A 12420-nucleotide genomic window follows, 5' to 3' on the forward strand; every position below is an offset into this window, starting at 1 on the left:
AATTGTTCTCAAGCAGTGGCAGACTGTAGCTGATAAACCGGACGCTGGTTTAGGATTCTTCATCGGGACGACTTGACGATTGAGGGTCATCTTGTGCAGTCACATCCTCTTCGTCCCTCCCCAGACGCTGGAAATCAACCGTTGACCAATCTATTCTGGTTAAAGTTTGAAACACGGCTTCTTCATGGATAAGGCTGGAGGGGTCAATGTCAGGAGCATAAGTATGCTTACGGATTGGAGGCACATGCTCTTCAACATCATGAATCACAGCAGGCTGTCTCTTTCTCAGCATCGTAAACCGGTTGGAAGTGAGATAAATCTGTGTCCTCTGCCAGTTTGCTTGCTATTGGCCGCATATCCTTTGACAGCCTTCGCAGATCGTCATTATTGAAGTCTGAGCCGTCTTCTTTCATGCCAGGATATCCTTTGATTATATCTGCCGGTTCAAGATCCGGAATCCACGCCTTGGCCCAGATTAGCGCGGTCAGCGCTCCTGATCTTGCGGCTGATCTCTTCAGTTCGGTGATTGGGGCGGGTAGCATGGCCAGCTTCTCTAGTGTTTCCTTTATCAACGATGGCGCCGGCTTGTTATAGGCTGCAGTGCAAATGGCACGCTGGGATCCAGAGAACAACTGTTCTATTAAGGTGTAAGCCGCTTTAAGTTTCATCCGCATATCAGAGCCCAGATGAGCAATGCGGGTCCCTGTCATGGTTTAGCATCAGTAAACTGGCTATTGATAAGATCTTAGGAATTAGACGAACGGCATGTGAGAGCACTTACCAAACACATCAGAAGTCATGGCGTCAATCTGCCGCTTTAATCCGGTCAGTTCTTCCACCACCGGTTTCAGGGCTGCCTCTGCGTCCTCGGCCTTTTTTATCAAACCGTCCTTTTCTGTTTCCCAGTCAACACGCTCCTTGTTGAAGGTCTCTTTCAACTTCTCCATAGCTGCCAAAGCATTGGTCAGCTCTTCTTTGGCTTTGGAAGCCTCTGCTTGTTGAGACTTTACATTCTCTTGAAGGTCTGCGGTTTGAGCATCCTTCTTATTCAGATCAGCCTACAAAGATGAGATATATCATTAAAACAGGTTATGAAGTACCAAGCATATAACAAGTTATGCACTTTGTACTTGGGGGCTAATGCCTATTTGTTCTATCATCAACATATTTTTCACAAGTCTCAAGTACAATGCAAGCATTATCCTTAACACTTGGGGGATAATGTACATCTGTTCAAAGTGGACGCATTGATGGAAGACCCGGTTTACCTCGCAAAGCTAAACCGGCCCTTGGGGGCTACACAGGCGAAAAACTACAGGAATATAATGATCATGTCTGTTTTGCTTCAAACGATCAGTTGGTATATGAAGGACAACTTTGTAACAGTTTATGTCTTATAAAGTCCCAGTTTATGATTGTCATCATAAACCGGCCCTTGGGGGCTACTTGGGTTGATGCTTGTACTCTGTATTTAAGAAAGGAAACTGATGAAAATACCTCGTAGCGCTCTTTCATCAAGTTCACCAAACCGGCTTCATAATCTCGGTTTGAGTGTAGACAGTTTAGAAAAACGGAGTGGAGTTCTTGAGCGCTGAGATGGGCGTAGCTTGACAAGCCGGTGCTCCATTTTCCTTTTTTCATGGCAGCATGCTCTTCCTTGGCACTATGTTGGGCCAAGATTATAGGGCGACCAGGCAAAGTGTGACCAATACCAGTAATGGTAACCTCGCCTTCTTTATCTCCAGTAGTTTTTTCTGGAGTTGATGGAGTTTCAGTAGCTCTCACCGGACTAGCCCGGATTGGATCTGCCGGTTCAGCATCAGCAACAGCAGTATCAACTTCTGGTGCTTCATCGATATTGTGATCCTGAGGGGTGGCTCATCAAAGGTAGCTTCAGGATTGGAACCCTCCGATTCCATAGCTTGTTCCGGTTCAACTGCTTGCTCTAGTTCATGCGCCACCTAGTCTTCCGATGGATTATTCACCCGAGCCTTTTTGCTGGGTCTGGCCTTGGCTCTTAAAACAGAAAAAGATGTGAAAGTTAGGCATAGTATACAAAGTATGGAAACAATCAAAGAAGGGGTTTAAGTACTTACCCAGCTACAATTTTGAGGGAAGGAAGTTGGGTTGTTGTTGACTCGCCAGAAGATGAGGGAGGTGTCACTTGATAATTTGAATCAGACGGATTAAGAGGTTGTCGGAAATAGCCTACCTTGGGATAAGAATTGTCAGAAGGAGGTGAGACCTCAGATCGGCGCTTTGGACCGGGGTGTCAGGTAAACCGGCTGAGGTGACCTTTTGGCCGCTGTGCCGGGTTGTGCGGCGAGCCTCATGCTGCTGCTTCTTCAAAATAAATGTTGGATCCAAGTGAGCAAGAGGATGTGAAAAGCTTACTTTCCGGATCGCTTGACGAATTTTTTGTGTTGGCAAAGAGTCTGAACCAGAGGAAAGGACAATTACCTCTACATCGCTGGCTTGGCTGCCTTCAGCGCCCTCCTGATAAGTAGCATTTTTAATGAGATGCATAAAAAGGGAACCAAGTGAATCAAGTTCTACCTCAACTTCCAGTTCATCCGTGTCATCGTCCAGTTCCATGCGGATACGTTCGGCTGCCTTCCGCTTTGAGGTTTTCTTAACGGTTTTGGTTTTGGGGCGGGAAGGCTTTGCCGCTTTTTCTGCAGGTTTCTTCTTCCAGAATGGGTCATCACCCTGTTTATAAACAAGCAGAAGGATATTCACAGTTTGAATAGTTTAAAAAGATGTCAAAGGTAAAAAGGAAGGACAGTACTTACAGCAGGCAGTTTGTTTTTTGTGTAAAAGGGGTTTAAGCCGGTTTGGCGGCAGACAGATTCCGATTCGTTCAAAATCTTCTTGACACCCTCAGTAACTTCTTCATCAGTTAATTGAATGTTGATGTGGCATTGGGAGTCTTCTACTTCACCAGTGTACTCACACATTAAACCGGAGCGGCGGCTTAATGGCAAGATGCTCCAGGATATCCAGCAACACACAAAGTCGACGCCTGATAAACCGTTGGCCATAAAGGCTCGGATCTTGGCGAGTTGAGGGGCATATGAGGCCCATTCCGTAGCGCTTAAACATTGCGGCAGTGGATGAGTGTTGGAGAGCCGGTGGGCACGGTAGCCCGACAGAGGGTTCTCGTCTTCAGGGGAGGTATCTTTACAGTAGAACCAAGTTTGGTTCCAATTTTTGGGGTGGCTGTGCAGCTTGGCATGAGGAAATTCGACCTCTTTTCTTTTTTGAATTGAGACACCCCCAAGTTCAGTGTTGGGTCCGTCTACAAATTCAGTGCACCGGTTCAGATGGAAAAAGTCCCGCAATAGCTCAGCAGTTGGTTCTTCGTGTTGGTACACTTCACAGAAGACTTGGAAGTTGCATATATTGGATACTGAGTTAGGTCCAATATCTTGAGGGTGGAGCTGGAAACTGGCAAGCACATCTCGGAAAAACTTTGACCCGGGTGGTTTGAAACCATGGCCTATGTGGTCAACAAATACCACTACCTCACCCTGCTTAGGGGTAGGAGGATTCTCCGATCTAGGAACTCGCCACCGGATCTCATTCTTTTTTGGCAAGGTACCAATCCTGACTATTCCGTTAAGCTGTTCTTCGGTGACTCGGGAAGGAGCCCAGTTACAAGCATAAAACTATTTGGCCATTGCAAGCGAAAAGCTGAAAGGAAATACCGGTTTACCAATCATTCATGGTGATACATAAGATGTGACGGAATAAAGATATACAGGTATATAAAATTGCGTAAACCAGAGGCTGATACAATAATGAATGACAAGGCAATATCAGAACAACGGTATACACATGCTATTAAACCGGAGTATAACAACAGAGGTAAAAAGGCTTGCCGGTTCACCAGGGGACTAATGGTATGTGATAGATAGCTTTTACAAAGGTAAACCGCCTATGTGGTAAAGAGTACACAGATCTAAGGCAAAAATGACTGAGTAAGGTAAAAACAGATTTCATAAGGTTGCAGGGAAATTTTGGATCTACCGAAAGACAAGAAAACAAAAATATTTTGACCTAAAAGGGTTGGACCCAAAGCAGTTCGTAAAGGTTCAGATCAGTTTTATGTGCGCAAAGGGTTTGTTGTGGTAGCGGAAGATAAACCAGTACGCGGAATATATCAAGTTTGAGGTTTTCTATCCATAGACTAAGGAGGAACAGGGAAGAGCAGCACCGAAGCCCTGATGAACTTCGATGAACTGCGAAGAACGAGGAAACCCTAGACAGATCTACAAAGGGGGGAAAGGAAAGGACTTACAACGACTGATTGAAGCAATGGAGGAACGCCGCAGCTCTCTGGTGCAACCATGTTGATGCAGCGGCCAATGGAGAGACGGAAGCAAGGTTTGGCGACGGCGGTGACGCTCGGGTGCAGAGACGTCGCAAGGAGGAAGAAGAAGCGAAAGAGGCGAAGGGGGAAAAGAGAATGGCCTTTGGGCCTATTTATAAGGTGAACCGATAAGCGACATGTGCGTAAATAGAGGAGCTGGAAATGGATAGTTAATAAGGATGTCGCCTCGAGGGTTGGATATTCATTAAGGAAGGGTATCTTCAGCTTTAACGGGTAGATGACATCATAACGATTTTACTACGGATCTAAAGGATGACGTCACGGCGATTTACCAGATTTATACGAAGGTGCCAGGGCAAGGATTTTTCTAAAGTATTGAAGATTGACCTGAACAGGTTCAAATCAATCTGGGGCCTAATGTTGGGGATATGATTACTGGAGGTAAACCGGCTAGGAGTGGACAGGTTAGCTCCACGAAGATAGAAGCCCATGAAGATGTGAGGACGGAGGTGCTTTACAAAGGCCCAAGGCCCAAAGGCGGGTTAAAGGCCTGTAGTTGTAAACCGACTCTTTCATGTAACATGTATTGTAAGTTAGAGGAATAGAGACCGAGCCAGACACGTTTATGATCCGGCCTCGGGACTCTATAGACCGGCGGGCGTCAACCTATGTATATAAAGGGATGACCCGGCAACGGTTTAGGGACAACAGATAACTACTCGAGAGCCAGGCAAAGCGGATTCGCTCCCTGGTCACCCAAACCCTAGCAATACCAATCACAACTAGACATAGGCTTTTACCTTCAACGAAGGGGCCGAACTAGTATAAAATCCCTCGTGTCCACTTGTCCGGTTTAACCCCTTTAAGCTAACCCGTAGCGATGGCTCCATGACTAAGTCCTTTCGCGAGGACATTTGCCATGACAAACCCATGACAACCCTCGTGGGCCCCTCGTGGCTCCCCTCATGTATTTCTTCCACCTATATATTGTTGGGGAACGTAGCATAAATTCAAAATTTTCCTACGTGTCACCAAGATCTATCTATGGAGTCATCTAGCAACGAGGGAGGAGTGGATCTACATACCCTTGTAGATCGCGCGCGGAAGCGTTCAAGAGAACGGGGTTGATGGAGTCGTACTCGTCGTGATCCAAATCACCGATGATCCTAGCGCCGAACGGACGGCACCTCCGCGTTCAACACACGTACTGAACGGAGACGTCTCCCATGCCTTGATCCAGCAAGGAGGAGGGAGAGGTTGATGGAGATCCAGCAGCACGACGGCGTGGTGGAAGTAGCGGGATTCCAACAGGGCTTCGCTAAGCGCTGCGGGAGGAAGAAGATGTGTCACGGGAGGGAGAGGGAGGCGCCAGGCCTTAGATTGGTTTGCTCCTCCTTTTTCCCCACTATATATAGGGCCAAGAGAGAGGGGGAGGCGCAGCCCTTGCCCCTTCCTCCAAGGAAGGGTGCGGCCAAGGGTGGGAGGAGTCCATCCTCCCCAAGGCACCTCGGAGGTGCCTTCCCCTTGTAGGACTCTCCCCTTTTTTTTTCTCTCTTGGCGCATGGGCCTCTTGGGGCTGGTGCCCTTGGCCCATATAGGCCAAGGCACACCCCCTACAGCCCATGTGGCCCCCCGGGGCAGGTGGCCCCACCCGTGGACCCCCGGGACCCTTCCGGTGGTCCCGGTACAATACCGGTGACCCCGAAACTTGTCCCGATGGCCGAAATAGCACTTCCTATATATAATTCTTTACCTCCGGACCATTCCGGAACTCCTCGTGACGTCCGGGATCTCATCCGGGACTCCGAACAACTTTCGGGTTACCGCATACTAATATCTCTATAACCCTAGCGTCACCGAACCTTAAGTGTGTAGACCCTACGGGTTCGGGAGACATGCAGACATGACCGAGATGACTCTCCGGTCAATAACTAACAGCAGGATCTGGATACCCATGTTGGCTCCCACATGGATCTCATCGGATGAACCACGATGTCAAGGACTTAATCATCCCGTATACAAATTCCCTTTGTCTAGCGGTACGATACTTGCCCGAGATTCGATCGTCGTATCCCGATACCTTGTTCATCTCGTTACCGGCAAGTCTCTTTACTCGTTCCGTAACACATCATCCCGTGATCAACTCCTTGATCACATTGTTGCACATTATGGATGATGTCCTACCGAGTGGGCCCAGAGATACCTCCTCCGTTTACACGGGTGACAAATCCCAGTCTCGATTCGGCCAACCCAACAGACACTTTCCGAGATACCTGTAGTGCACCTTTATAGCCACCCAGTTACGTTGTAACGTTTCGCACACCCAAAGCACTCCTACGGTATCCGGGAGTTGCACAATCTCATGGTCTAAGGAAATGATACTTGTCATTTAGAAAAGCTTTAGCATACGAACTACATGATCTTGTGCTAGGCTTAGGATTGGGTCTTGTCCATCACATCATTCTCCTAATGATGTTATCCCGTCATCAACGACATCCAATGTCCATGGTTAGGAAACCGTAACCATCTATTGATCAACGAGCTAGTCAACTAGAGGCTTACTAGGGACATGGTGTTGTCTATGTATCCACACATGTATCTGAGTTTCCTATCAATACAATTATAGCATGGATAATAAACGATTATCATGAACAAGGAAATATAATAATAACTAATTTATTATTGCCTCTAGGGCATATTTCCAACAGTCTCCCACTTGCACTAGAGTCAATAATCTAGTTCACATCGCCATGTGATTAACACTCACAGGTCACATCGCCATGTGACTAACACCCAAAGAGTTCTGGGTTTGATCATGTTGCTTGTGAGAGAGGTTTTAGTCAACGGGTCTGAACCTTTCAGATCCGTGTGTGCTTTACAAATCTCTATGTCATCTCCTAGATGTAGCTACCACGTTCTATTTGGAGCCAATCCAAATAACTGTTCTAAATTGTTGCTCCATTATATGTATCCGATATCTCTACTCAGAGCTATTCGGATAGGTGTTAAGCTTGCATCGACGTAACTCTTTACGACGAACTCTTTTACCACCTCCATAATCGAGAAAATTCCTTAGTTCACTAGTTACTAAGGATAACTTTGACCGTTGTCCCGTGATCCATTCTTGGATCATTCTTGTACCCCTTGACTGACTCATGGCAAGGCACACTTCAGGTGCGGTACACAGCATAGCATACTGTAGAGCCTATGTCTTAAGCATAGGGGACGACCTTCGTCCTTTCTCTCTATTCTGCCGTGGTCGATCTTTAAGTCTTAACTTCATACCTTACAACTCAGGCAAGAACTCCTTCTTTGACTGATTCATCTTGAACACCTTCAAGATCATGTCAAGGAATGTGCTCATTTGAAAGTTCCATTAAGCGTTTTGATCTATCCTTATAGATCTTGATGCTCAATGTTCAAGTAGCTTAATCCAGGTTTTCCATTGAAAAACACTTTCCAAATAACCCTATATGCTTTCCAGAAATTCTACGTCATTTCTGATCAAAAATGTGTCAACAACATATACTCATCAGAAATTCTATAGTGCTCCCACTCACTTCTTTGGAAATACAAGTTTCTAATAAACTTTGTATAAACCCAAAATCTTTGATCATCTCATCAAAGCGTACATTCCAACTCCGAGATGCTCACTCCAGTCCTCAGAAGGATTGCTGGAGCTTTGCATCCTTATTAGCATCTTTTTAGGATTGACAAAACCTTTTGGTTGTATCACATACAACCTTTCCTCAAGAAAATCGTCGAGGAAACAATGTTTTGACATCCTATCTGTAAGATTTCATAAATAATGCAGTGACTGCTAATATAATTCCAACAGACTCTTAGCATCGCTACGAGTGAGAAAATCTCACCGTAGTCAACTCCTTGAACTTGTCAGAAAACATCTTAACGACAAGTCGAGCTTTCTTAATGGTGACATTTACCATCATTGTCCGTCTTCCTTTTAAAATCCATCTACAGTCAATAGCCTTACGACCATCAAGTAGTTCTTCCAAAGTCTACACTTTGTTTTCATACATGGATCCTCTCTCGGATTATATGGCCTCAAGCCATTTATCGGAATCCAGGCCCACCATCGCTTCTCCATAGCTCGTAGGTTCATTGTTGTCTAGCAACATGACTTCCAAGACAGGATTACGTACCACTCTGAAGTAGTATGCATCCTTGTCATCCCACGAGGTTTGGTAGTGACTTGATCTGAAGTTTCATGATCACTATCATAAGCTTCCACTTCAATTGGTGTAGGTGCCACAGGAACAACTCCCTGTGCTCTGCCACACACTAGTTGAAGAGACGGTTCAATAACCTCATCAAGTCTCCACCATCCTCCCACTCAATTCTTTCGAGAGAAACTTTTCCTCGAGAAAGGACCCGATTCTAGAAACAATCCTTTATTGCTTTCGGATCTGAGACAGGGGGTATACCCAACTATTTTTGGGTTGTCCTATGAAGATGCATTTATCCGCTTTGGGTTTGAGCTTATCGGCCTGAAACTTTTCCACATAAGCGTCGCAGCCCCAAACTTTTAAGAAATGACAGCTTAGGTTTCTCTAAACCATAGTTCATACGGTGTCATCTCATCGGAATTACGTGGTGCCCTATTTAAAGTGAATGTGGTTGTCTCTAATGCTTAACCCATAAACTATTGTGGTAATTCGATAAGAGACATCATGGTATGCATCATATCCAATAGGGTGCAGTTATGATGTTCGGACACACCATCACACTATGGTGTTCCAGGCTGTATTAGTTGTGAAACGATTTCCACAATGTCTTAATTTTGTGCCAAACTCATAATTCAGATATTCATCTCTATGATCATATCATAGATCTTTTATCCTCTTGTCACGACGATCTTTCAACTTCACACTGAAATTACTTGAACCTTTCAATAATTCAGACTCGTGATTCATCAAGTAAATATACTCAACATCTACTCAAATCATCTGTGAGTAAGAACATAACGATATCCACTACATGCCTCAACACTCATTGGACTGCACACATCAAGATGCATTACTTCCAACAAGTTGCTTTCTTGTTCCATTTTACTGAAAAAGAGGCTTTCAGTCATCTTGCCCATGTGGTATGATTTGCATGTCTCAAGTGATTCAAAATCAAGTGAGTTCAAACGGTCCATTTGCATGGAGTTTCTTCATGGATATACACCAATAGACATGGTTTGCATGTCTCAAACTTTTCAAAAATGAGTGAGTCCAAAGATCCATCAACATGGAGCTTCTTCATGCGTTTTATACCGATATGACTTACGTGGCTGTGCCACAAGTAGGTGGTACAATCATTACTATCTTTTGGCATGAACATGTGTATCACTACGATCGAGATTCAATAAACCATTCATTTTAGGTGTAAGACCATTGAAGGTATTATTCAAATAAACAGAGTAACCATTATTCTCCTTAAATGAATAAGCGTATTGCGATAGACATAATCCAATCATGTCTATGCTCAACGCAAACACCAATCTCGATGGTAGAGGGAGCGTGCGATGCTTGATCATATCAACATTGAGAACACTTCCAACACATATCGTCAGCTCACCTTTAGCTAGTCCGTAGCTTTTATTTCGAGTTACTAACACTTAGCAACCGAACCGGTATCTAATACCCTGGTGCTACTAGGAGTACTAGTAAAGTACACATCAACACAATGTATATCCAATATACTTCTATCGACCTTGCCAGCCTTCTAATCTACCAAGTATCTAGGGTAATTCTGCTCCCGTGGCTGTTCCTCTTATTACAGAAGCACTTAGTCTCGGGTTTGGGTTCAACTTTGGGTTTCTTCACTAGAGCAGCAGCTGAATTGCCGTTTCATGAAGTATCCCTTCTTGCCCTTGCCCTTCTTGAAACTAGTGGTTTCACCAACCATCAAAAATTGATGCTCCTTCTTGATTTCTACTTTTGTGGTGTCAAACATCGCGAATATCTCAAGGATCATCATATATGTCCCTGATATATTATAGTTCATCACGAAGCTCTAGCAGCTTGGTGGTAATGACTTCGGAGAAACATCACTATCTTATCTGGAAGATCAACTCCCACTTGATTCAAGTGATTGTTGTACTCAGACAATCTGAGCACAAGCTCAACAATTGAGCTTTTCTCCCTTAGTTTGCAGGCTAAGAAAGATCGTCGAAGGTCTTATACCTCTTGACATGGGCACGAGCCTGAAATCCCAATTTCAGCCCTCAAAACATCTCATATGTTTTGTGACGTTTCAAAAACGTTTTTGGTGCCTCAACTCTAAACCGTTTAACTGAACTATCATGTAGTTATCAAAACGTGTATGTCAGATGTTCGCAACATCCATAGACAACGTTCGAGGTTCAGCACACTGAGCGGTGCATTAAGGACATAAGCCTTCTAAGAAGCAATGAGGACAATCCTCAGTTTACGGACCTAGTCCGCATAATTGCTACTATCAACTTTCAACTAATTTTTCTCTAGGAACATAACTAAACAGTAGAACTAAAGCGTGAGCTACGACATAATTTGCAAAATCCTTTTGACTATGTTTAGGATAATTAAGTTCATCTTGTGAACTCCCACTCAGATAGACATCCCTCTAGTCATCTAAGTGATTACATGATCCGAGTCAACTAGGCCGTGTCCGATCATCACGTGAGACGGACTAGTCAACGTCGGTGAACATCTTTATGTTGATCGTATCTTCTATACGACTCATGCTCGACCTTTCGGTCTTCTGTGTTCCGAGGCCATGTCTGTACATGCTAGGCTCGTCAAGTTAACCCTAAGTGTTTCGCGTGTGTAAATCTGTCTTACACCCGTTGTATGTGAACGTAAGGATCTATCACACCCGATCATCACGTGGTGCTTCGAAACGACGAACTGTAGCAACGGTGCACAGTTAGGGGAGAACACTTCTTGAAATTTTAATGAGGGATCATCTTATTTACTACCGTCGTTCTAAGCAAATAAGATGTATAAACATGATAAACATCACATGCAATCAAATAATAGTGACATGATATGGCCAATATCATATAGCTCCTTCGATCTCCATCTTGGGGCTCCATGATCATCTATTACAAGAACATGATCAATCTCATACATCACATATATCATTCATCACATCCTTTTGGCCATATCACATCACATAGCATACCCTGCAAAAACAAGTTAGACGTCCTCTAATTGTTGTTTGCATGTTTTACGTGGCTGCTATGGGTTTCTAGCAAGAACGTTTCTTACCTACGCAAAACCACAACGTGATATGCCAATTGCTATTTACCCTTCATAAGGACCCTTTTCATCGAATCCGATCCGACTAAAGTGGGAGAGACAGACACCTGCCAGCCACCTTATGCAACTAGTGCATGTTTGTCGGTGGAACAGGTCTCACGTAAGAGTACGTGTAAGGTTGGTCCGGGCCGCTTCATCCCACGATGCCGCCGAATCAAGATAAGACTAGTAACGGCAAGCATATTGAACAAAATCAACGCCCACAACTACTTTGTGTTCTACTCGTGCATAGAAACTACGCATAGACCTAGCTCATGATGCCACTGTTGGGGAACGTAGCATAAATTCAAAATTTTCCTACGTGTCACCAAGATCTATCTATGGAGTCATCTAGCAACGAGGGAGGAGTGGATCTACATACCCTTGTAGATCGCGCATGGAAGCGTTCAAGAGAACGGGGTTGATGGAGTCGTACTCGTCGTGATCCAAATCACCGATGATCCTAGCGCCGAACGGACGGCACCTCCGCGTTCAACACACATACGGAACGGAGACGTCTCCCATGCCTTGATCCAGCAAGGAGGAGGGAGAGGTTGATGGAGATCCAGTAGCACGACGGCGTGGTGGAAGTAGCGGGATTCCAACAGGGCTTCGCTAAGCGTTGCGGGAGGAAGAAGATGTGTCACGGGAGGGAGAGGGAGGCGCCAGGCCTTAGATTGGTTTGCTCCTCCTTTTTCCCCACTATATATAGGGACAAGAGAGAGGGGGAGGCGCAGCCCTTGCCCCTTCCTCCAAGGAAGGGTGCGGCCAAGGGTGGGAGGAGTCCATCCTCCCCAAGGC

The sequence above is a fragment of the Triticum urartu genome, chromosome 2, assembly GCF_003073215.2.
Source record: "Triticum urartu cultivar G1812 chromosome 2, Tu2.1, whole genome shotgun sequence".
Lineage (NCBI taxonomy): Eukaryota > Viridiplantae > Streptophyta > Magnoliopsida > Poales > Poaceae > Triticum > Triticum urartu.